Source organism: Brienomyrus brachyistius, chromosome 19 (genome assembly GCF_023856365.1).
Source record: "Brienomyrus brachyistius isolate T26 chromosome 19, BBRACH_0.4, whole genome shotgun sequence".
Taxonomy (NCBI): Eukaryota; Metazoa; Chordata; class Actinopteri; order Osteoglossiformes; family Mormyridae; genus Brienomyrus; species Brienomyrus brachyistius.
The window spans coordinates 2699884-2724833 of NC_064551.1; the positions used below are offsets into that span (position 1 = coordinate 2699884).

The 24950-nt window shown below is 48.6% G+C and overlaps 1 protein-coding gene across 9 annotated transcripts in view; it reads right to left on the minus strand.

Moving 5' to 3' along the window:
• The window catches only part of LOC125714509 (transcription regulator protein BACH2-like), a 79117-nt gene that overhangs the window by 29857 nt on the left and 24310 nt on the right, over positions 1-24950 (minus strand). For 4 of the 9 annotated variants that reach the window (XM_048985191.1, XM_048985194.1, XM_048985193.1 and 1 more), the window contains exon 2: positions 6325-6432. The exons of 3 other annotated variants lie outside the window; for them this stretch is intronic. The gene's annotated coding sequence lies outside the window, so the exon portion shown is untranslated. Of the gene's footprint in view, positions 1-3944; positions 5836-6324; positions 6433-22044; positions 22845-24950 lie in introns of those variants that run through there. 2 more of the 9 variants (XM_048985197.1, XM_048985196.1) reach the window with 2 other exon arrangements.

Sequence of the window (24950 nt, forward strand, 5' to 3'; positions counted from 1 at the left end):
CTCTGACATGATTTCACAGGCTACCTCACTTTCTGCTAGTCTCTCACAGACTGTGAGTATTGATTATTCTAAATGGCTTGCTAGGTCACCCTGAGACATCCTGACATCTTCTCAATGTGCTGCCGGCAATCAACGGTGTGGGGCTGGGGGTTGGGGGCAGTGGCCATCCCATCTCTGCAATGTCTCAGTTTAAAAGGTGGTTGATTTTGCTTTGATTGTGACTAGAAACACTTTCAAATTAGGAATGGAGTTTTAGGGGGAAAAAAAATAGAAATCTTATTTTAACAGATAGCATGAATTGAAATTTAATTGAGGAGGAAAGCCCCCTTTTTTTGCTTTAACTGCAAGTTTGATGACAAATGTGAGTCATGACATCAGGCGTGCGCATACAGTGGTTGCAGATGGAGCCGATTTACATCGCGATAAGAGCAAACAGGCACTGTTATCTGCACATGTAAGAGCATCTCCATTTCAAAGGTTTTCATTTAGAATTTTCTCTGATGTGCAGAAATGCAGGAAAGGGAAATGAGGCTGGAATGTCTATACATCTACGCATCTCAAAGACAATAGTTCTAACCAGCTGGGCTCACTTTTCATTCAGTGCTTAAAGTACAGGCAGTACTCAAAACAGCCAGAGAGAGGCGGTATGGTGATACAGTTTTTGCATCTTCTTTCAATTTCATACATTTAAAAATAACCAACCAAAAGTGTAAGAGGTGTGAGATCAATGCATATTTTTACAATGTTGAATTTGACCCAGTATGCACTGTAGTCTGTCCTGCTCACATGAAACCGACTTACTAATGCAGGAAAATCATGACCGATGGAAGGAAATAATGGCCGGCTATTTATGATTTAATCCAAGGCTGTTTCTCAAAGTCCCACTCGAAGACAGAAACTATGTCAGTCTGGTGACACTGGAGAAAATGATGTTTTACACCGGGGCGGGACCAGGACGGAAGGGTCCGTACAGCGGCTGCAGCCCACAGAGGAGGCACCAAGGCAAATAGGTCCTCATTTCATCAAGTCTCTCTATGGGCGATGCTGAGGGGGGTACCTCTAATTAACTGCTAATATATAGGTGTGCAGAAATTTAATTGTTTCAGTTCCCAACTAGGTCAGGCAAAAGCACGCAGGGGCTTTCCAGGTGCGGAACTGCAGCCAGACATGTGGCGGTGACATCAGTGGCCGTGCCTGGTGACAGCGGCCGCGGGGCCCGGAGATGAGAGGGACAGAGTCGCTTTCACAGGGTCAAGGACGCCCTGATATTGATTCGCAGCTCGAGCGTGAGGAGGCATCAGAAGAGCCATTGTGAGCCATGCGAGAGCCCTCACTGTGGTACTTCGTGGCAGCCCTGTGACCTCACAGCTCTGCGCTGGGAGGGGGGGTTCCCGTCCATACAGCCGTGCGGCAAACCCTTTGGAATTATCCGCATTTCTGCATGAGCAGCTTCCAAAACCGCAGATCGGTCCTAATAATAAAGACAGGTTTTCTGAAGAAGCAGCATACGCAGCATTTCACCTCGCTATATTTTTGTAGCGTACGTGCGTTTAGCAATCAAGGTCATTGACCGAAAAATATGCAAATCCTTATGTTTAGCAACTACCACCCTTTATTAACAGTAACCTCACCCAAAGGCTGTCTGCGACTGCTGATCAGACCCACACTGCAGTTAAGAGGCATCTTGACCGTTCCTCTCTACCACGTTGTTTCAGTAAATCTATGTTTTGTCTGCTTTAGATCATGACACAGCATTCCAATGAGATTGATTTCAGTATCTGCCAATTGCCAATCACCATTTCAGGACTCTCTGAGGTCACTGCCAATGAAGGAGGTTCTACTAGTTACTAAATATAAGGCTTCACATATTTTTTTTTTGTATGAATGACTTGGCTTGCTTTTACCATTCGTTCTGTAGATTTGGAAAAGACAATTTATTAAATATGGTCTTTTGATCAGAGCAGAGCCACTGGTCATCAGTCCAAAACGGTAAAAATCCAGATAATTCCAAGGGGTTCACAAACTATACAGCCATTTTTATAAATAAGAACAATACAAAAAAAAGGTTTAAATAAATTTGGCCCTGAACTATGATGAGCACCAACTGAACAACACGATGTGCAGCAGGTGGTCTGGGGCCAGTGGACAACTGCAGAAGGAAGATTCCAGTGACCCTGCAGACGCAGGTCCCAGGTGTTTTGGCGACTGGCTTCGTTAAGCGCAGCCAGATGCATAATCAGGTGCGGAGGCCCTCCCCACATTAGAAATCGACGCAACCGTCTGCCTACAGTTTGATTCCCGCTGAGGGCAAAACAGCAGATCATCAATATTGTGACCAGGTTTAAATATTCATTGTGTGATGCCACCAGGCTCCCGTGCATGTATGGATTACTGTGCGGAAATCAGGAGCAGGAAGATGCGGCGGTGGGAGGCGCGCAGGTGAAACAAGTCAGAAAATCCTGCGACGCTGATGCCTGGGTGCCGCGTACTCCTTGCGCCATGACGGATCCGCACATACACAGAGACACCTGCGACTGGATTCAGATGAAGGCAGGAAATCCACACGTCCCCAAACACAAGGCTGAGTGGCTGAGATGCTGAGAGAGACAGCGAGACTGCCAGGCCTGAGTAAAGACAACGGCGTGCACGTTTCTGGGTATTCATCTTAAGTCAATATGAAATGTTAATCTTAGCATCCCAGGCAAGACAAACTAAGGTCTGGATCACAGAGTAAAGTGCAACTTAAGATACAGATAGATCAATACTAAGTGTTCCTGTGCGATACCGCTCGGCATGATGCTGCTGCGGATAAGACCGGGAGTCACGGCTCTGAATCATTCCTCAGCGTTTTGTACGTGTTCACCTTGTGCCCCACACTTCAGCTCTTTGGCAATATCCTTAAAGAAGAAAACCCTATGACTCTGGCTGTGACTCTGTGTCTGTATGTGCTCTGCATGTACCGTGGTGTCCTGGATTCATAACCGTCATTTAGACAGATGATCGAATTTGCTCAGAACAAACACAATTGCGGAAAAGCCCATACTGTTTATACGATTAAAAAAAAAAAAAAAAAGGAGAATGTGTGAATGATGATTCCCTGAAAAATCGACCTGCCTGTCTGTCACAAAGGATGAAGCGTGCGGCATTAAATGCTTCCAAGATGATGGGGCCATCTGCATTTTAGCATCATCAAATTCCAGCAGTTAGCTCACAGCGCTATCATTCAACACTACAGCAACATAGAAAAATAACACCAAATCCTTAAATCAATAGAACAAACACCCGTGCAGTTAAGCAAACAAATTGGACAGTAATATGTTATGCCATAATATAACCTCAAAGCAAATACTCAACTGAATTAAGTTCCTAAACACTGGAAGTTTATATTGGATTACGAGTTGAGACCAGGCTGAAACCGGCAGAGCAGAGAGATTTTGTCAGAGCGGTAAAGTGACGAGTGCATATTTTTTTTCAACATTTTCACTGAAAGCGACATTATCTATTCCTGCACACAGTTTCACCACGCTGCAGTTCACCAGTCAAGTAATGTCTAGCTGGATCAAACGCCACCAAGTGCCCGAACAAGGCCCTGGTGCAGGAGAGAGCTTAAGAAAAAGAAAAACCGAAAGGACAGAACAGAAACGTGCATCCATGTAAATGATAACGCTTAGATCTGCTCGAGGCAAAGTGGTTTCTGAGAAATTCGTGCAGTATTTCTGGTAATTCGTCTGGCTAAGAAAGAAGAAAAAAAAAACAGGGCAAGACATCAAAGGCAGACACAATAATGCCCTGTTACTGCACCTTATGCCGAGAAAATGCCTTGTTTCTGTAAAACGTTAGCTGTGTTCCCCTCTAGTAACCAAAGAGGCAAAAAATACTACAGCCGTTATCTTCACACCACCTGATGCTCACACCGCAAAGAGCGGCAACCAGGGCACTGTTACCTGAGAGTCATGCTGTCACTGTCCTGGGCCTTCGTCTCTCCTAAACTGCCCGGCGGCGCGGCTGGACCATTCTACCTTTAGACGAGGTGCCCTCTCAGGAAGGTGGGAGGAGAGCCCTCCGAAGTGGACCCAAAGGAAGAGAGATAAATAAAAGAGAGGACTGATGGGAGCAGACCAGGGAGACGCGACGCCTTTCGGGGCACGCACTGGCAAAGAGAGTGTCAGCACTCGGAGGCCGTGGACTGATTAAGGACGACTCGCGTGAATCAGCCCACACCACCAGTCAGAAACAGGAGTGAGTCATATCAGCGCTCAGTCTGGTTACAAACAATACGCACGGCGTGGCCATTCAGCGCCACCTTTCAGAAGCCGGAGTCAGAACCTGCCTTTCTTCATTCGTCACTGTGACGACAACGCGTGCCGAGGGAACCCCGTGCTCACTGGGGTCCGTTTTAGTCCGAGGGCAGTTAAAGGTGATGCCGCATCACAGAAGGACACACTCTTCGATTCCTCGGCCACGGCTGGCCCCGCCCATCCCACACCTCCTTTCGGGACTGAGACACGCCCAAGGGTGTTAATCACTGCGTTAGGTGACAACTTCTAACGTGCCAATGTCTGGCATCTCGAAGGGGAAAACAGGGAAAAGGAGGGGGATTTCACAGCACATACTCATCTCTGAACCTGCTCTGCTCTGGGGGTTACCTGGGGTTTAACGCCTCGCCACCATTCGTCATGGCTGTTCGCAAAGTGACGCATCAATGTCTCACGGCGAGAGAGGCCTGAGACCCGTCACACCCCATTACGCATCACAGCCCATTAACCCAGTGCTCCACGATTTCCGATCTGCAGTAAGTGCCACCTGAAGCCGTGGGTATACATGTCACACACGTCAGTGAGTGACACTGCACATCTCTCTCACGGACGGTTTAACGCTTTCTCAACCTGGACTTCATCACTCAGATGTCTCTGGACAGCCTCTCAAACAGAGGTATGCTCTGCCCGTCTCCCTACTCGACCCCGTGGAAAAGGCACCCATATCCGACAGAGGCATCGCCTTCGATTAACTAACCCCGCGGTCAGGAGGCCTGGAGGCAGGCGAGAGGGCTGTATCTAGGCGAGACCGGCTGCCAAGGTGTTAACTGAAGACAGGCGGGGCATAGAGACACCGCCCCCTGCTGCTTGAGACCATGCACAGAAACAAGAAAAAAAAGTAATTTAATAGGCAGGATGGTACACTGAGATAATAGCAGACACAAACACGAAAGGAACACAGCCACAAATGTCAAATCAGCAACAAACGGAAAATGTTATCATTGGGAAAGACAGGCCACAGACAGCCGCCTACGAGAAGCCTCCCACTGAGAGAGAGAGAGAGAGAGAGAGAGAGAGAAAGAGAGAGAGAGAGAGAGAGAGAGAGAGAATGCAGGTGTACGGACCTGGGCGTCGGCATCGCGAGCCCCGCCGGGATACACACGCCCCATCCCCAGTGTCAGTCTAGGTAACACTCAGACTATGCTGCAGGCCTGCACGCATTTCATTTTTACTCTAATTCTTTTTCCACCAGTTTCAGCCCAGGCTCAGTTTCATTTCTGCTGTTTATGTGCCAATTTAGCCTTATATTGCATGTATAACTGTTGTAGTCTGATTACTTCATGGCAGTTCGTAAATGTTACTTTTCAGGTCTAGCGGATGATGCTAAATACCGGTGCCATTCCTTTCTGCTATCTGCTGTGCTTCCAAAAATACGATAAAATTGCAAATATGATACTCAGCTCTGTGGCCCAAAACACGGAGAAACAAAGAGTAAAACAATATCCACTCAGATTTATAAATGTTTACAGAATTTTTTTGTTTTTCACAAAAGCTTTACTATTTATTTTTATATTTTTTTCAGCTTTTTTTTTTATTATAAATTTTGGTTTTCATTTCATTTTTAAGAATAACAATGTCACACTGCTGCCTCCTGGACTGCTGCCGGAGAAGTTTCAGGTATCTAACATCACTGACCAGGGTCATTTAATACTGTGCCAGTCAAGTTTCTCCCTCATGGAAAAACTGAATGCCTCCGGTTGACTTCAACAGTCATTCACACAGCAGCTGCTCAGAAGGGGCTGATTCCTAATGTTTTTTATATCCTTACAGGCTGGGACAGCCATTTACCTACATTATGATTCATGCACTCAGACTCTGAACACATATTTAAAACGCACCCCAAGAGACAAGCGCTCTCCACACAAAACCGCATGCGCAAGCTATCTGTGTTTTACTACAGCAATCACAACAGTCAGTCACACCACACATGCCTTTCTTGTTGCAGGCGGGATTAAAAACGCTGTACAGAATTCAGGGGAGTGGACACAACGACCGATGCAGTCCTTACACTTCCTCTGCGGAGACCCGGAGCACCTGAGGCATCGGCCAGCCTTCAGCGGCAAGCAAGTCAGCAACACACACGGCCGTCCCTCGGTTTTCAGATCTCTTGCAAGCCCTGCGTGGGAGACGAGTAGCGATTAAGACTGTATCTCGAACGACTCAAACAGAAGTAGCCTTCGAATTTCAAAATAGCCCTGACACACAAACACGGTGCACTCACTGTTTCACGTTTTGCATTGTTAAAATATAGTCGGTGGGTGCAGGTCTGTACCTGAGCTGACCTGTGGGTCTTAGGGCCAGCTGTACCACTTCATGTTTTGCAGGTTAAACGTTTTGCCTTCATCCGGCTCTCGTCTGGCCCTCACACTGCGGCCACAGCAACAGCCCGAGGGAAGCCCATTCTTTAACAGCCACGCGGCATTTAATGCTCGGTCATGTGACCCCCAAGGCCAACTAGAGAAGTCTGAGGCCACTGAGAGTGGGATCCAAATGATGTGTAGGTGTGAATGTGAGTGCAGTCCTCTGCGCAGTGATAACAGCATTTAGCACCTTCCCACAGCAGCTCCGCAACAGGGCGTCAAAAAGAGAGACATGGTAATTGTCAAAAAAAAAAAAATAACTAAAAAAACCAAGATCTTCGCTGACAATACGGTTAAAAGGCAGGAGTGATGCGTGGAAGGTGTTTATTTTGTCAGGGATGTGGATGCCGGGAGGTTTTATACCCTGCCTCGGTTAACCACATGCATGGATTAGAAAAGTCAGCCACCTATCAATCCAATTCCAGCATTTAACATGCCTCACTGTACAGTCAGCTGGAGCAGCGGTCGACTGAGACCAGAAGATGAAGCTTTTTCCCCCCTCGCAGCAGTTAACGCGCCAGGCAGGTTTGTCCACCGCGTAGCTAAAATGATGCTGCCCAAAGGTAACCGAACGGCAGTAAGACACGTCTCGTGTCAGGTACAGTCTTCTATACCAGCACACTGAAAACGCACCATATTGAAGGTTAGTCATAGACAAAGCATCATAAATTGTGGTTTCTTGACATCTGCCTCATGAGTAAAACCAAGAAAAGGAAACGATCGGGCCCTTTATAAGGGGATGTAAGAAAGCATGGAAATAGAGAGGGTTAGGGTTATCACATGTCTCAGACTGGCGGCTGAATATCTGCTACAAATGGAGTCTCTCTGGTCACTCACTGGATAATCAGTCACAGTACAACTCTCACGCATCTGGCGTGACAACCGCGCTTCCAGACTCTCATGTTCAAGCAAGAAATCTTATTTATTATTCCATTATAAACCATTATAAACCAAATCAAAGTTCTGGGTTACTTTTCAGACCCAACAGACTATTTCCTAGGTAACGAACCTGTTACTTGCATGTGCATGCGTGTGCAGACTCGTCTCTAATTGAAAATCTCACGCCAGTCAGCTGACCGAAGTTGGCAGCCCTGCATTTAAGGACTGATCGAACATAGCAGGAGGTGATGATCCTCGTGCAGTCGCCGGATCTACAACGGCTGTCGGAAGGGGTTCTTTCTGGGGGGGCTCTTGGTAGCCACAGGCAAAACCGTTCCGAGCCTCGACACTCCCACGGGCTGCCAACTAGGACGGAAGGGACAAGCAAGCACATGCTGCCATCTTCCATGGTCACAGGATGGACCTGGAGGATATGGGTGCAGGATATATCGGCCGCTTCTGCGCTACATATGACACCCCATCCTTGGGATAAGCCACGACTCATTTCCCAGAATGCTCAGCAGCGCCCCGCTCTCTCCTTGCAGGCAACACACAGACAGTAATGCTCTCCCCCAGCACCTGCATGCTCCCAACAGGAAACAGGAACACTTCAAAAGTTAACACCGCCGCCGTAATTACGGGAGGCGGGCTTGCCCGGGCATTTTCATGGTCTTAATGTACAATAAACATAGTAATAATATCAGTTTAATACCTTTAAAAAAATCTATTTCTAAGCAGGGGAAAGAAACGTACATCACAGAGGTCAATGCCAACCTGTCGCCACACAGCCAATCTGTGTCAAAGCCTGCGCGAGTGTGGATTTTAATCAGCTGCTACACGAGAATAACCGCTCACAGTAACGACTTCACAGTAACGACTTCACAGTAACGACTTCACAGTAACGACTTTTTAAATTTATTCTTCTGTAAAATTCTTTGACAATGAGAAATCAGCCATTCGTTGTACAACTTACCAAGATAACTGCAACCTGAGCTTCTCGTGACTTACAGATTAATATGGATATAAATATAGATAAGAATTAACATTATTATTATTTTATTATACTGTGTAACAAGGCCGTTTTCAGACCCGCTGGTAGCAGCAAGTCTCCGGCCTCAAAGTTGTAGATTTCAGACTGAAAAATCTCCCCAACCGCAACCGGTATCTTAGCGCCCTTTTTAGCTTCACCTCAAACACTCAAAGAGCTGTGCGAAATATACATTTTTTTTTCTGAGGAGTGCTCTTCTGTAAGCTCATATTTCCTGTGTGAGAGTTTGCTTCAGTCTCCGTTGTTTTAATTCAAACACAGAAGCGGAGAACAAACTACACAAATTGAAATGAGCCGATACACGCACCGCGCACGCGAGTGGGCGCGCCGAATGCGCGCTCTGTCAGCCGCCAACGCCAACGTTACACGGACGCGCGAATCTTCCGCTCGTCTGGGCGGCTTTTAAGGGCAGATGCGCAATCATTGCGACACCCCCGTTTGGCTTCTATTAAAAGCTGCAGGCGAAGGATGACGCGACTTGTCATCCACGTTCGAGATTTTATCAGTAGACCTGCACTGGGATGATGCAGATGGGTTGCCGTTCAGCATTGATGCCACGACGCTTTTCGTTCCCCTCCATCAACATCTGCTACGCAAAAAAAAAAAACGGACACTAAAGACCTGATCTAACCAAACTCACAATCCTGGGCTCTACTCAGTCATTTATTTCTTGGATCCGAGTGACATGAACCCACCCTCTGCGCTCATCCGAAATATGGGAACGAAGTTCCTAAACAGTCCGGACTCATTGCGCAGATTGCTCTGCGTGTGCCTAAGCGTATTCTTTAGTGACGGGGCATTTACCTACCATAGGAGAAATTACAATGAATAAAAGGGGGGAAAACAATATAATGTATAACCATCTAGCTTTCCTCTCGGTTTTTCATGTTTAGCTCAAAGCACAGAGGAAAGCGCCTGGCCCCAGTACGGAGGCCTCTGCTCTGCCCACGTATGAAAGCAAAGTCCTCTCACCCAGTCGTGACTATTTTGCGTCATTCATGGTAAAATGTCAGTAGGAATGGCCCTACGTGAGCGGCGCTTTCACCATATTGGGGCTTTTTTTGCCCATTTGGGAATTTACATGCTGACTGAACGTTAGAGACTCTGAGAGACAGTGAGGCGAGGCGGCTCTCAGCTCACGTGGCAACCGACTGGGACGGAGCACCGAGTCCTGGTGTGGGGCCGCGGACTGGGACAGCTGGGTCCCCCTCCCCCCCATGGTACCGCTCACTTGGGAGGCCGGCTTGACTGGTGGACAGGAGCCCAGCTCCATTTCCAGCATGCAGAAATAACACCACATCCCAAAGAGAAAAGCAGCGCAGGAATACAGCCGACACAGATAAACATAGCTTTAGCATACTTACAGCAGACTCTTACAACATATTACGCCTAAATACAGCATCTTCGTTATTTGCTGTGGTGCGGTAGACCAAACGATGCCACTGGATTTTCAATCCTGAGAAGCCCGACTCCTGTAACATTTACGTTTATAAATCCATGGTGTGATACACAAACTTCCTTCTGCACCCAAATCATCCTAAATCGCATTACAATTTTGAGTGACTCTAGAAACGAATAATCCCGAAGTCACCTGTAACATAACCGAACATGCAAAGTGTTGAATTTACCTGCAGGGCTGGACCTGCTCACTTCATCATGGATAAGCGAAGCTGCGGTTCGACACCTTAGATAAAAGCCGGTACTGATCTGCTTTTTCCAGCTACCTTATTATGACTGAGATAACCCTCCAAAACAAACAAAAAAAACACCCCGCAAATTACCCCCTCGGATTCCTCTGATGTCAAATAATTTACATTTGTTTGCGTACAGTTTAGCCAACCCAAGGAACTCTATGCATAACGCAGTATTTTTAGAAAACTGACCCTTTTATGGAGTAAAATTGCCTAGACCTTGGGAAAAGTAAGTTACCATCAATTTATGTCTGAGGTTTTTATCAAATATATTATTATTTAGGCCAAAAATATCGAAAAGCAGAGCTAACATGATGTTCTAGCCACTGTGATACCATGAATTTCAAAAGTGTGACCAATATTGTATGCCTGGATTCACTGTGCACTGCCTTGCAACTATCACATGTGCGTCATGCACCCTACATGCATGTGTAGAGGGCGTTCATTTACTCCTCAGAGCTTAGTCCTCACAGCTCCATAGAACATTTCCAAATGCTGGAACATCACTAATGTAGTTAATACTATTTTCATGGTCTAGATTTTTAATTGCTGTCCATAGAGGAAATTACAACTACAGTGGAACTTCATCCAGACGCAACATTATTGTTACAACACATTTTTATAAGTAGGCTGCCAAAAAGCATGGAAGAGCAGGCATGTTCTCCAAAAGAGGAGGATAACCCAGAGTTCACTGGAAAATCAAGTCATCAGCCAGGGGGAGACCAGTCGCCGTAAAGGGAGGCTGAGCTGCACGCATCCTGGCCTTTGTCTCACCTGGATGCAAACATTATCCAAAGGGCACTGGGGGAGGGGGGGGCTTATGGAAAATCTGGGACGGCTGAGAACATGCAACCTCAAACACGGCCCGCTAACTGCACGCCTGGCTCCGAGACGACATGAAAACTCCAGCCCCGCCACGCCGGAAGAATCATCCCTGATAACAGCTTGTGGCTCTGCCTTTTTCGCCTTCATCCGGGGCAGCGGTACTTAGTCAACGCACAAACGACACTCTGCCACTGAGTATCACACTACTAATCTCATTAATTACAGATTTGCCAGTAAAATAATTCTGAGCTGGATGCAGAGCAGGTGGAACCCTGGGCAGTCTGCTGGGGGTTATGACCTAGCGAGACGTGACTGGGAGTGCCGTCTGGAAGACTGGACAATGGACGATGGCACTGAGGGCTGCAAGGGGTCAGTTTTAAGATTAGCGTTTAGGGTTAGGGTTAGAGTTAAAATTCAGGGAAAGGGTCAGCGTTGAGTGTTAGTGTTTAGAGATAGAGATAGTACCAAGGGTTAGTGTTTTGGGTTAGGGTTCGTGTCAAGGGTTAGTGTTTTGGGTTAGAGTTAGTGTGGACAGGTAGTGTTTAGGGTTAGTGTCAGGGTAGTGGCTACCTGTGGAACACTGTGGACTGCCTGTGCGGACAATCCAGTTTAGACCCTTGACTGGTTCATCATGAAAAGGAGAAGGCTGCTGTAGGGACGTGGGCCATATGCTGATACCCTCTGTGGAGAGGAGAACAGTCACCCAGCTTCAAAACGTGGTGAAAAACAATAAAGGGAGATTTCATTCTGCTTTAAAAAAAGAAGAAAAGTGGAGCACTTCTTATATAAATAAACCTCCAAAAAACCAACAACCAACATCTGCCTCTGTGTTTGCCAGTTATGAGTCATAGCAGAGTCACTGTAGCATTGCAGTGTGACTCATTCAATGCAAATTTCTAGGTCATCCAAGGAGAGAGATGATTGTGTGAAATGTAACATGCACCGGGATGATAGCATTCCCCACAGCGGCCAGGGGTAGGAGTCTGCTGCGGAGCCACTGTGCTTCCCGTTATTCCAGGCTCCTGGGGACATCATGTCTACCTCCTAACCCCCTACAAAGAGGCTGCTTTGGACACAAATTCCAGAACCCCCTGCTGCTGTGGCCTTGCGAAGGACAGACCCCTGCAGATGGGGGTCCAGTTGTGTAAATGTCTCGTAATTCCCCAGACTAAAGACAACGGCCAGCCGACAGCTTGCATCTGCTGAGGCATTATTGTAGCCCCAAGCTTGGAGCTCCCTCCTCGAGCGGCACGGGAAGCCGCCCGGAATTCCCCCTCCTCCTGAGCAAGGCTGCTGCTCTGCGAAAGGAGCATCCAAATGCTATCAGGCTGACGCAGAGGCACCGCCCACAGACGGAGCGCCATGCCACGCCGCGAGCGTCCGCACATGGGGTGGGCCAGGCTCGGGGGGCTCTGCACCCCAGCTGGGCTGTGCTGAGCGTCCCTGGGTGAGTCAGAGGCAGTTGGCTGCAGCCAGCGATGACTTAGGCGTCGTATCCCACAGGGCCAATATCACATTCCTCGCCAGGACACACAAATTACTCCTACTACTACTAGCAAATGCCTTTGTTTCACAGAACACTGCAGTACAATAAAGCCTTAAGCATAGTGCAGATACACACACGCACACACACACACACACAAACACACGCACGCACACATACACACACACACACACACACACACACACGCGCACACACATACACGAAAATATGCATGCATAGCACAGACACGCACATACAGAAGAACACACACACACACACACACATACATACAAACACACACATTCATTTCATTCATTTCCCCGAGGTAACCCCCGCATGCTGCCCTGCCTTCCTCCCACTGGAGCGGCATACTGATCCCCAGCGGCACACGCTCTTTCTGCACCCCCTCACTGTTTCCACACGCATATTGGGCCGCAGTCACACACGGCACCCCAGGCCAGGGTCCCCCCACACAGCTCAGAACCACACTTTACAGCGTTGGCCCAATTTGCCAGTTGCCCTAGTATGCCAGTGACCCCGACATGCCAGTTACCCCAGAACACTGGATATTCTGACATTCCAGTTACCCCGACGTGCCAGTTACCCCAGCACACCAGTTACCCCAACATACCGATCACCCCAGCTTGCTGGTTCCCCTGACATGCCAGTTACCCCAGTACGCTGGTTACCCCCGACACGCCAGTTACCCTGACATTCAGGTTACCCTAGAACATCGTGTTACCCCCAACACACCAGTTGCCCCTGACATGTCGGTTACCCCAGCATGCCAGTTATCCCGATACACGGACTCCCAGGCTCATTGCATCTTGCTCCCTGAATGCAGTTTGGTCCCGTCCGAGAAATTAATTGGGTCTGCAGATGAAAGAACATTTACTAGCTAAGTGCTGGGGTGGGGGTGCTGGTTGTACATGGGCACATTACATCAAAGGCTGTGCAATTAGCATCCATCCGCAGCCTCCCCAGCAAAGCGGACCCATGGCCCGTAAGGAGTGTGTGGTACTGGCTGCTCTTAGACGCTCCAGTCTCCAGACACCCCCCCCCAGGAGGCTTTCCCAGCACGACAAAAGGGAGGGAATGGGAAGCCACTGTGTTACTCTACTCTGCATGTGCTCATTGAAGAGATGAATGTGCAAAAAAGGCATTTTTTTTGCAAGATATTTTCGCACTTCTTTACTTGTTTAACAGCATTAAAAGTGATGCTCGCCCCCAGAGCTCAGGCCAAGACTCTTGTGTCTCCCCACTTCTGTTGAATGAAACTCAGTATATCTGGGCACTGGGGAGCCACTGACCCTGTGTGCAGCTTTGACTCCGAGCGCAGCTTTGACTCCGAGCGCAGCTTTGACTCCGAGCGCAGCTTTGACTCCGAGCGCAGCTTTGACTCCGAGCGCAGCTTTGACTCCGTACTCTCACAAAGGAGGAAGGGGCAGCTCTGCTAGAAGAAAACCTGGCACTTTTTAGAATGAACTTGCGTGACATGTGCAGTGAGCTGAGGAGCTTCACTTGGCAGACGGATGCGTAAGCATGTTAAAACAAAGGCTAATTTTTTGTGTACCTGAGCCTGTATTCAGACAACCTCTGCCCATCATGCGGCAGATGTATTTGTTTTTTAGTTTTTTTTTTTCAGGATCTCTGCTTTGTTTAGTGAATTGTTATTATCCTCACCAGATGTGCCAATGAGCTTATCTAAAACTAAGTTACAGTTTTGCAGTTCAGGTTATCACACACAGGGCCATCAAGGCATGGCAAACAAATCCCTTTTTGCAGGCCTTAAAAACACACAATTTGAGATCTTCCGGGAATGTGTCGGGCTCCTGCATGACTGCATTTCGCAGGGAAGCAGGGACCACGTCTCCTATCCTCTCCGTGGGTCGCTTGCCCCAAATGGATTCTACAAAACATACAGCCGTGGCTAAAAGTTTTGCGAATGACACAAATATTAATTTTCACAAAGTCTGCTGCCTCAGTTTTTATGATGGCAATTTACATAAACTCCAGAATGCTATGAAAAGTGATCAGATGAATAGCAATTAATTTCAAAAGGACCTGCTGACATCATGTCAGTGATTCTCTCGTTAACACAGGTGACAGTGTTGATGAGGACAAGCCATTCTGTCAAGCTGACTGAGTCAGACCAGCAGACTGGATGCTTTAAATCATTGTTCTTCCTGTTAACCATGGTTATCTGCACAGAAACATGTGCATTATTGCTTTGTACAAAAAGGGCTTCACAGGCAAGGATATTGCAGCTAGTAAGATTGCACCTAAATCAACCATTTATTGGATCATCAAGAACTTCAAGGAGAGAGATGCAAGTGTTGTGAAGAAGGCTTCAGGGCAGAGCTCGCTCAGGAAGGGCAGCAGGCAGGTGTGAGTGCATCTGCACGCGCAGTGAGGCGAAGACCTTTGGAGGATGGTCTGGTGTCAAGCAGGGTAGCTAAGTAGCTACTTCTCTCCAAGAAAAAACATCAGGGACAGACTGATATTCTGCAAAAGATACAGAATGGACTGGGGTGGGGTGAAGTTATTTTCTCTGATGAATCCTGGAAAAAAAGATTGTCCAGTGAAGAGAAGGTGAGCGCTACCGTCAGTCCTGTGTCATGCCAACAGTAAAGCATCCTGATACCATTCATGTGTGGGGTCGCTTCTCAGCCAACGGAGTGGCTCACTCACAATTTTGCCTAAGAACACATCCATGAAAAAAGAAAAGGTACCAGAATATCCTGTGAGAGCAACGTCTCCCACCATCCAAGAACAGTCTAGTGACAAACAATGCCTCTTCCAGCATGACGGAGCACCGTGCCGTAAGGCAAAGTGATAACTAAGCGGCTCGGGGAACAAAGCATCGACATTTTGGGTCCATGGCCAGGAAACTCCCCAGACCTTAATCCCATTGAGAACTAGTGATCAATCCGCAAGAAGCAGGTGGACAAACAGAAACGCACCCACAGAAATTCCAAACATTGATTATGCAGGAATGGGCTGCCATTGGCTGGGATCTGACCCAGAAGCTGATTGACAGCAGCCAGGGCAAATTACAGAGGTTTTGAAAAAAAAATGGCCAACACTGCAAATATTAATGTAATTGTCAATAAAAGCCTTTGACACTTATGAAATGCTCGCAATTATACTTCAGTATACCATAGGAACATCTGACAGAAAGATCTACGAACAATGAGGCAGCACTTTGTGAAAACCAATAGTTATGTCGTTCTCAAAAGTTCTGGCCACAGCTGTACAGCTGCGGAAGCGAAGCCTAAATAACAAACAAAACAACATAAACAAACAAACAAGCAAGCAAATGAAACATAAAATTGCAGATGGCCCCGAAGACCTGCACCGTGTGACCTCCTAGCGTGGACCTTCTGGATTCTCTCTCGAAACAAAGGCAGGGTCAAGGTACTAAAGGGGCACCAGCAAAGGGGAACAGGTGGAACGAATCAACGTGAACAATCATGGCCAACTGACACCCCCTCCTTTATTATCCCACAGCGCACCTCTCTGAAGTTTAAAGTCCTCCGACAGTATCAGGACAACAACAATAGTGTAGCTATTAGCCTGCAGCGTCCATGCTGCTCACCGACGACAGGGACAAAGCGGACAAAATAAGATAAATAAATGAATAGATAAAACAGCATAAGGAGCCTTTGTTCCGGCCGGGAGCGATTCCGTCAGCCGTGTGCACAAGTGCCAGCTGATCCGCTCCTTTGTCTTCTTTTACAGCTGGCTGTGGAAAGACGCACTCATGTCTACCCACAGCTGATGATGTGACAAACCGCCCAGAAATCAGCCCAGCCAATCACATTGCCCGCTCCTTATACCGACTTCATTTTCACAGTCAGACAGTTTTACTGCGTGTTCTGCCAGATCGAGATTTATAGCCTTCCAGCCAAACCGTCCCCAATATCAGGGAGCGATAATCATCATTAAATGAATAATTTACTCATCTGGAAGTAATTGATGCTGGCCTGCGAACTGGAAGTTTATTGTTTAATTCTGTGAAATGCGTGCGGTGATGCTGACAGGTTTGATAGAGCAGCCCCGCATGTTTCTGCGGACGTGCAGTAATTATACACGCGAGGTGAGCATGCCCTTCAGACCCCAGCAAACGGGCGGCACTGGGGAGCGTCTAAGCCGCCGATGTTCTCTCATCCTCCCCGGGTTCATTTCACAGACTGGTACTCAAGCCTTTCAGGAATCGATAACTGCGCGGAAAGTGGCGTCCGGCCTTCGAGGAGAACTCCCGCCATGCGCCGTCATAAATCTTGTGTCATCTGTGTGCTGCCGCTACACTTTCCCAGCCCTGGGAGGATGAGCTCAGTGTTTGCTTGCCGTCCCACAATGCACAGCGGAAAAGGCAAGGTGGGGCCATCAATGCCTCCCAGTCCCTCAGGCTGCCGGGGGCTCGACACAAAGGAGGCTCTGCATCTTGCCACCTGATGTCATGCCCCTGGCGCCTACGTCATCCTGGGTGCCGCGTGCCAGGCGCCTGCAGCCCAGAGTTCGACTAGCCCCTGCCGCTGGGCTACGTCTTCGTTCACATCCATGTGGCGTTACTGACACACAACAGAGCTTTCTTCTTCCGGAGTCCACCCTACATGCCACGGGAACGACCACCATGTGCACGTTCATGCCAAAGACACGCCTATTCGTTGGCGACCGCACCACCCTGCTGAGACAGCCTGGACACTCCTGTTTCCATGGTAACACGTATCGGTGCGATTCTGGGCAGGTGGGCTCGCCGGTCAGGCTGCTTTGCCCTTGGCCTGTTCGGAGGCTGGGTGAGCATCGCAGCGCCCTGCTGAGCAGACACTAAGCTGCACTAAAAACAACTGCCAGGCGCTTTCAATTTCCACGAAAAATTATGAAATGACCCAGGATGCTGTGAAACATGCACTCGATTCCTTTTTAAAATGCAGAACAGAGAAAAGGCTCCCCTCCGTCACATAAACCACCCTTATTAAACAGCCAGATGCTTTTCCATTGTCACCGACGGCCAGCGCGCTAAGGACGCATTAAAACTATTTAAGATGGTGTCATACCATTTTGTGAATAAATTAGTCACGAAAAATGATGAAGCTCATCTGCTGAACTCCTTTATATGTGGAAAATCTGAATCACACTAACATTTTATTAGCTTGACAAAATGAAGTGGAAACGTGGGCTGTCAGTGAGCCTCAGTGTTTCCATTAAGGAAAATCGTCAGCGCCGTCGCTAACTTCAGAGCGGCGGGCTGGGAGGCTGCGAGCCAAACATGAGAGACAGGCGCCGCGCCTCAATTCACGTTTGCCAGGGAGCTTGTTGTCGCATAAGCTTGCTGCATCCTTGCCATGCAGCGCATGACACGTTCAGCAGGCGGTGCACGGGAAAACTCCACCCCCCCCACCTTCTCCCCCGTGGCTATGACCAGGGTGAGGTCACAACCTTTCAGTGTGAAGGCAGCATGCGGAGGAGAAAGGGCATGCGAGGGAAAGAAAGAGAGAGAGACGGACAAAGAGAGAGAGGGAGGGAGGGGGGGGAGAGCGAAGGCGGGGGGACAGAGAGAGAGAGAGGAGAAGGAGAGAGAGCACAGGGCTCTGCATCGATGAGATGGGGGCCTGCAGCTTTCAGAGAACTGCAACGTGTTGCATCATCCATCCAACCAAAGAGGACAGACAGGGGGGTGGGGGCTGAAAACTGCGCTGGGAGACACAGGAGCTGCGGGAGACTCAATGGTGGAGATGCAGGCAAGCTGGGTGCTTGAAGACCTGCCTCCACACGTGGCCCCCCACCATGCCTGGCCCCGTGGTCCAGCCGTACCCCTGCTCCTTGCCTGGGGCACCTCCCCCCATCCCAGGCCCTTGTTCGCAGCCAGGTGCCGTCTGCGCGCAGACCGGTCTGTGGGCGGTTGGCCAGTCAGCCTCTTGCCATGGCTAAAAATACCCGGCAAGCGTCTCGCAGTGCGAGTGTGTGCAGTGCGAGTGTGTGCAGTGCGAGTGTGTGCACCAGGGCCCACTCAGGATAAGAACGGCCCTCGTCGGACACGTGAGGCACACGCCTGGAGAGCGGCAGGCTGATGGGTGCCTCCTGCTGGCTCAGATAAATATGCGCCTTTTACATAAAAATCCCAGGAGGGCCACGTGTTGAAATACAGCGCAGTATTCACCGCTACTGCAGCTCTGCAAAGCATGCGCTGTATGCAGTGTGCATGGCATCAGGTCTACATTTTACACCATCTTGTATTATTTAGACTAGTGATGTAGTTTGATGCAGTAATGCTTGCTGATATGTGGTGCATGTAATGCAGGCCACCATCGCCGCATTAATAAAGAACTTCATGGTGGTTTTCGGCCACCCCGTTTTTGCTGCCTGAGGTCAATGGCTTTACCGACGAAGATTACGGGGTTCGGCCAGCTGACACACAAGCATTCACACACACACACACACACACGCACGCACGCACGCACGCACGCAGGCACACAAAGGAAAACCTGTCACGTGATCCTTTTGCCCACCCTGAGACGAACACATTCCCAGATACTCTTCATGCGTCATTTGTCGCACACTAGCAAAGACGTGCATTTTCCTCATACTTCCCTACATGCTGGGACATTTACTGGCGCTCGCTGGTAAGAAACTCATCCAGGAACTTCAGCATTTTAGTTGTAGCTGGTACGATTAACATCGGTCAGTGACGGCCGTATGAAATGGCCTGGCCTCATTTTCACCAGTATCGTTCGTGTATCTAAAGTGTGAGACACATCATCACATCTGTATTTCTTATACGGGGGGGTGGGGCAGGCAGAGACACCAAATACCTGCTGCCTGCTCCCAGCGATGGTGCAAACATGTGTCAAACAGGAACTCGGTGTTCAACGGCTTTGATACCACGCATTTCCTGGAGCGAAGGTCAGCCATTAACCTGAAGGCCGCGGCCCGCACACAGGCTGGCTTGCAAACCAATTACACCTCTTAAAATGTTAAAAAGAAAAATAGTTACTTGTCACCTGGTTATGGGTCTGACGTTCTGGAACATTCCATGGGTCACATAACCAGCCCGTGCACCTCTGGCGTGCCACAAGTCCTGCCCGCCCCGTTCAATCCCACGTTCCTAAACAAATTCCAGACAATCAACATAGTACCCAAGGCTGACTGGGAATTGAAAGGAAGCAGAAATTAGCCCCAGGCGGCACGTCGCGGCAACGAAGCTGGCCTCGGCCACCCTCCAATCGCATAACACGCCTCTCCCTGCATGCTTTCACTGCTTCGTGGTGCCAAGTTAGCGCAGAGCCTGAGGACCAACTGCTTACCACGCAGCCGCACAGGTTTCTATGGATGAACAGGGTGCGCGAGGCGTGCTATCGCAGCTCTGCATAATAACGGATAATCGACTCCGAGATGGTCGCTCCCGGCAAACTCAGATGGAATTCACCCTGCCATATGCATTCGGCAATGAAACATACCGCAGCAGAACAGAGAGGATTCGGTGAAAGCCTTGACAGCCGTCCACCTCAAATATGTATCTACACATGTACAGCGCTGTGCAAAAGTTAAAGAAAATGTTTAAATGATTTTCATGTTGGTGTGAAACTATATCATGTATGTTAAAGTATGCCAGCTTAGCCGTTTCAAAACCTAAAGTCATCCCAATATTTGCCGCAACTGTCCAAAACATCCATGCATTTCCTGAGCAAAACATAACCCCACCTTGTTTGGACAACTGATACCTCATTGAGTTAGCAAGTCAGGTAGTTGATTGAGCTGGTTGTGAAATTTTACAAATACATGGAATGGATGGGGTGTTTATTCAGCCATGTAGCAAGATATCAATATTTTTTGGAGAACAGAAGTAATTCTTCATTTTTATAATCTGCATATGTTCTTAAATTATGCTTTTCCCCCTGAGCAAATACCCAGAAAGTCTTAAACATTTTCTTTAACTGCCTAAGTCTTTTGCACAATACTATATGTTAGCATGCATGTCTACATAACACAGAAAATACACAAAACCATTACAAGTATAAAGGCCAATTTCTGTTTATTTAAGGCATGGCCAGAAAGCTGTGTTTATATGAACACAAAGGACGGCCCACCAAGCCTCTGGTGCCTCACGCTAGCTCTGCTAAGGTAATAAGGTAAAGCGGCCTGGCCCCCACGAAAGGCCCCGGGGCCCGAAGTGAAGCCTGCTGTCCAAGGGTGCAGCTCTCGGAACCAAGGGGTGCATCGATACCGATACTAGTACTAATACTCAAGGCAATAAGTCGGTGCCATTATTCGATACCATGTGAAGATGGATCAGCTATATTATCAGCATGCGAAATGTCTGCAGTGTGGAAGTACCTCAAAATTAACAAGGTCCCGCACATAACAAGCTCGTTCACACAGCAACATGCTGACATCCAGGGCAGACATTCAAGCAGAGCCGGAAGGGCTCCCGGTGATGCTCCGCATCTCACCCCAGCCTACCCTCCCAAATGAGCCAGCGTGTGATTCCTGTCTTTTTGTTTTTTAAATAAATCAGCACTGACAATCTGAAGAGATGTAAGAGAAAATGTGTGACACAGAACAAAGTGGAGCTTGGCGTGTTTATTTACGCGTTATTTGTCAAACGTGCTCGCCACCGCCGCCAAGATGGGCATGTGGGCGTGTACGACACAGAGCACAAACAGCAGCAGTGGGCGAGTCGATGGCGGAAACCAGCGTGCCTCTTTTTCCATGTGCAAGGAGGCCCGCCCACTCGCTGGGACGGGCATGCATCAGGGGTGCCGGGGCCCGCCCGGGACGCGTGACTGGGGAGGGGGGTTAATGCTAGGCTAGGGGACGGCGGGGGCCATGGCCTCAGACAGAGTGTGCGGTGGAGAAAGAGTGAGAGTACAAGAGAGAGCGAGGGAGGGAGCGAAAGAGACTCCAGCGTCACACTTGGTGAGGGCTGGTATGAAGCCGCTGACTCAGTCCCGGATGGGTTCAGTGAGTTCAGCCAGTAAATAAGTGCTGGCTCGGGGTGCATTCCAAGACTCCACCTCATCCCCCGTATGCCTTGGGGGGGGGGGGCTGAGGGGACTCCTGGAGTCTGCAGGGCTCAGTGTTTCCATATGTGCTTCCACATGCCGGAAAGCAGCTACCTCTGCACCAGCTGCTCGCCGCAGTACCCCTGTTCCCCACTGGGGGGGGGGAGCGGGGGGCTGTTTGGGGCATGCAGGCTGCAGCCACTAGCACAGATGGCGCCGGTGCTGGTGCTGAAAGTACAGCTGTAGGTGAGCGCGCCTGCCTGCACGTGATGCTGCTTCACACAGTCCCCCCATCCAGGGTAGCATCAGGCCCCGGGGCCACCTGCCCAGGCTTTAGCCACTCACCCATGCCAAAAGGGTGTGCGGATCTTGCGGAGAGCGGGGTCATGCACGAGGCGCCTCTCTCCATGCGTTCACAGGGAACACCGGGGGCTTACTGGTTGCTGTGTAGATCACAGGAGATGAAGAGGAGGAGGAGGGCCATTTCCAGGCTGCAAGGGCTCCCGGCAAGAGCGCCGAGGCAAAGAGCTCGTCAGAGGGGGCCAGGACATTACAGGAGTCCCCAGCGGGAAACGGTGCTCCGGGGTCTGGCCCTGAAGGCAGGGCTACTGCTCCCCTCCATCACAAGACCACACGGCGTCTCTTCCAGCTGCTGATCTGCTGATCGCGTTTCTGCTATGAACCAAGATCAGCGCCATGTCCGTTCTGGACCTTTCGCTCAGGGAAAAGGGAAACGAGGCCCTAATGCAGATCAGCTACGTCCCACTTTCCAACACAATCACAATTACAGCAAGCCCGTCGCTCGAGAGAAAAATATGCTGGCGGCAGCAAACTCGGGGTTCTGACCGGCTGTACGTGGGCTCTCCGTGAAAAAGAGGACAGCTTCACCACTCAGCGGAAAACAGCTGTCAAGCCATGAATGACATTTTCCAGAGGACTGCCTGACAATCATGCCCACACAATGCAAAGAAAATAAAAAATTTAAACCAAAAACATTTGCCAGAACAGGAAAATATGGCTGAATGCAATAACCGCTTCAATACTGCTGCCTGTAAAAATCAATATACTTCTGTATTGCTTCTGCATTACAAGGGGCTCATTATATCATTCAACAACACACACCAAATGGCAAAATGGCATTGTGTGGTTTATGAAATGGAACAGAAACCAACATATAAGCCATATAAATCTCCAGGCTTCTACATGTTTGCCCCAGAAGCACCCAAATCCCACAGATTTGAGGACCAACCCTGGGAAATACAAAAAAAAAAAACAAAAAAAAAAAAAAAAAAAACTAAACAGCACTATCAGAGTCTTGCGATTCAAATCACCAGCCGCAACCCTGAAGCAAAGTTACTGGGAAGCCGCAGGTCAGAGCTGATGTGAATCTGGGCATTAGCGATGGTAATGCATTCGGGGAGCCGCCTAAAGTTGAAAGATTCCTGACATGGCACATAACTGTATCCATGGAGATCCAGTGACCTAAAATCCAAGGCATCAATTCAAAATTGGACAAAAACAACAAAAGGTTCTACTTACATAATAAGGCACCTCCCCCCCCCCAGGGTAGCCCCCCCAGTAAGCGCCAGGAACACACTGGGAAAACAAAACTCTAAATTTCAACACGATTGCACAATAAAAAAAAGAGGTCACCAAGACGATGTAAGGGATACTATGGGCATTGGTCTGGGCATACTGGACCCAATTTCCAACTTCAAGAATACACGGCAGACAATTCCAAAAATATTTTCCATTTTTAGCTTAAAAGCACAACAGGGATTTGCCAACTATATACATTTCAGCTTTTCTGAATTATTAGAAATGCGAGATGCACAATAGCAGCTTCTCTGAATATAATTCAAACTCTTGCTTTCTTCTGTTTTCAGTTCAAAGAATTACTAGCTAGTGTAACAAGAAACGTGAATAAACTCATTATCATTATCTACCACTATTTTTATCCATTTATTTGGCAGTAAGGCATATGTGAGGAGAATATGCAGGTACTGATAAGGGGTAATGATATGGCTATCACACTCCATTCACAAATCTTCTAGTAGTACTAGTATCACCGGAAGACTATTTCTGAGATGTGAGGTTGTCATAGCGACAAAAGCTCCTCCCACCACAAGGCAGGAACTAGAGCTGAAGCCAACAGAGACTGCTATAATGAAATTTTAGAGACAGGCACTGAGAACACAGGGACCACTGGCAAGCAGTAGGATTTTAATCAGGACTAGCTGATGTGGGCTGTGATTGGTAGGCAAGGAAGGCAATCAATGTGATAAAAATATACAATCAAATTCTTATAACACAATTACCTTACTGAATATACACCGGGTAGCAAGCGGGAGGCTTCCTGTGAGCGACACACCGGGTAGCAAGCGGGAGGCTTCCTGTGAGCGACACACCGTGTAGCAAGCGGGAGGCTTCCTGTGAGCGACACACCGGGTAGCAAGCGGGAGGCTTCCTGTGAGCGACACAGCGGGTAGCAAGCGGGAGGCTTCCTGTGAGCGACACACCGGGTAGCAAGCGGGAGGCTTCCTGTGAGCGACACACCGGGTAGCAAGCGGGAGGCTTCCTGTGAGCGACACACCGGGTAGCAAGCGGGAGGCTTCCTGTGAGCGACACACCGGGTAGCAAGCGGGAGGCTTCCTGTGAGCGACACACCGGGTAGCAAGCGGGAGGCTTCCTGTGAGCGACACACCGGGTAGTAAGCAGGAGGCTTCCTGTGAGCGACACACCGGGTAGTAAGCGGGAGGCTTCCTGTCAGTGATACTGCGAGCCCTCTAGTGATTACTGCTCTCCTGGGGTAATTAACCCGATTTTCACATCACATACCCTACTCAGCACTCCTTCACAAAGCCTCCTGTTATAATCTTCTCCTATTAAACACATCCATAAGAGAAAATAAATCTCAAAGTCTTTGACAACCTATGAAAGATACATGACTAGTGAAGATTCCACTGTTTAATTTTATTTCACTTACAGTTGGCACTAGACCACCCAAAAATATTTTTTTTACCATTTCATTCTAGCAAAAAAATTTAATTAAGGACTTTGATGACTAAAAATAACATTTTAAATAATTATTTAAACATTTTCTCATAAAAGGAGAAATTCCTCCTTGATTGATAGTCTCATTACGTGTCTCCATACTGAGCTGGTAGCCAGCAATCATTTCCCTGAGGCTACTTTATACTAGGGACCCGAGAGAGCTTCACCTGCAGAGAAAGGGTTACGAGGACAGAGGGCTGAGCGTCTTCGCTGCGACGGTGCAGGCGGAGAGTCCCGCTAAAGGTGGCCGCCCTTTGCAGATGAGGGTTCTTCCTCGCACTCAGAATGG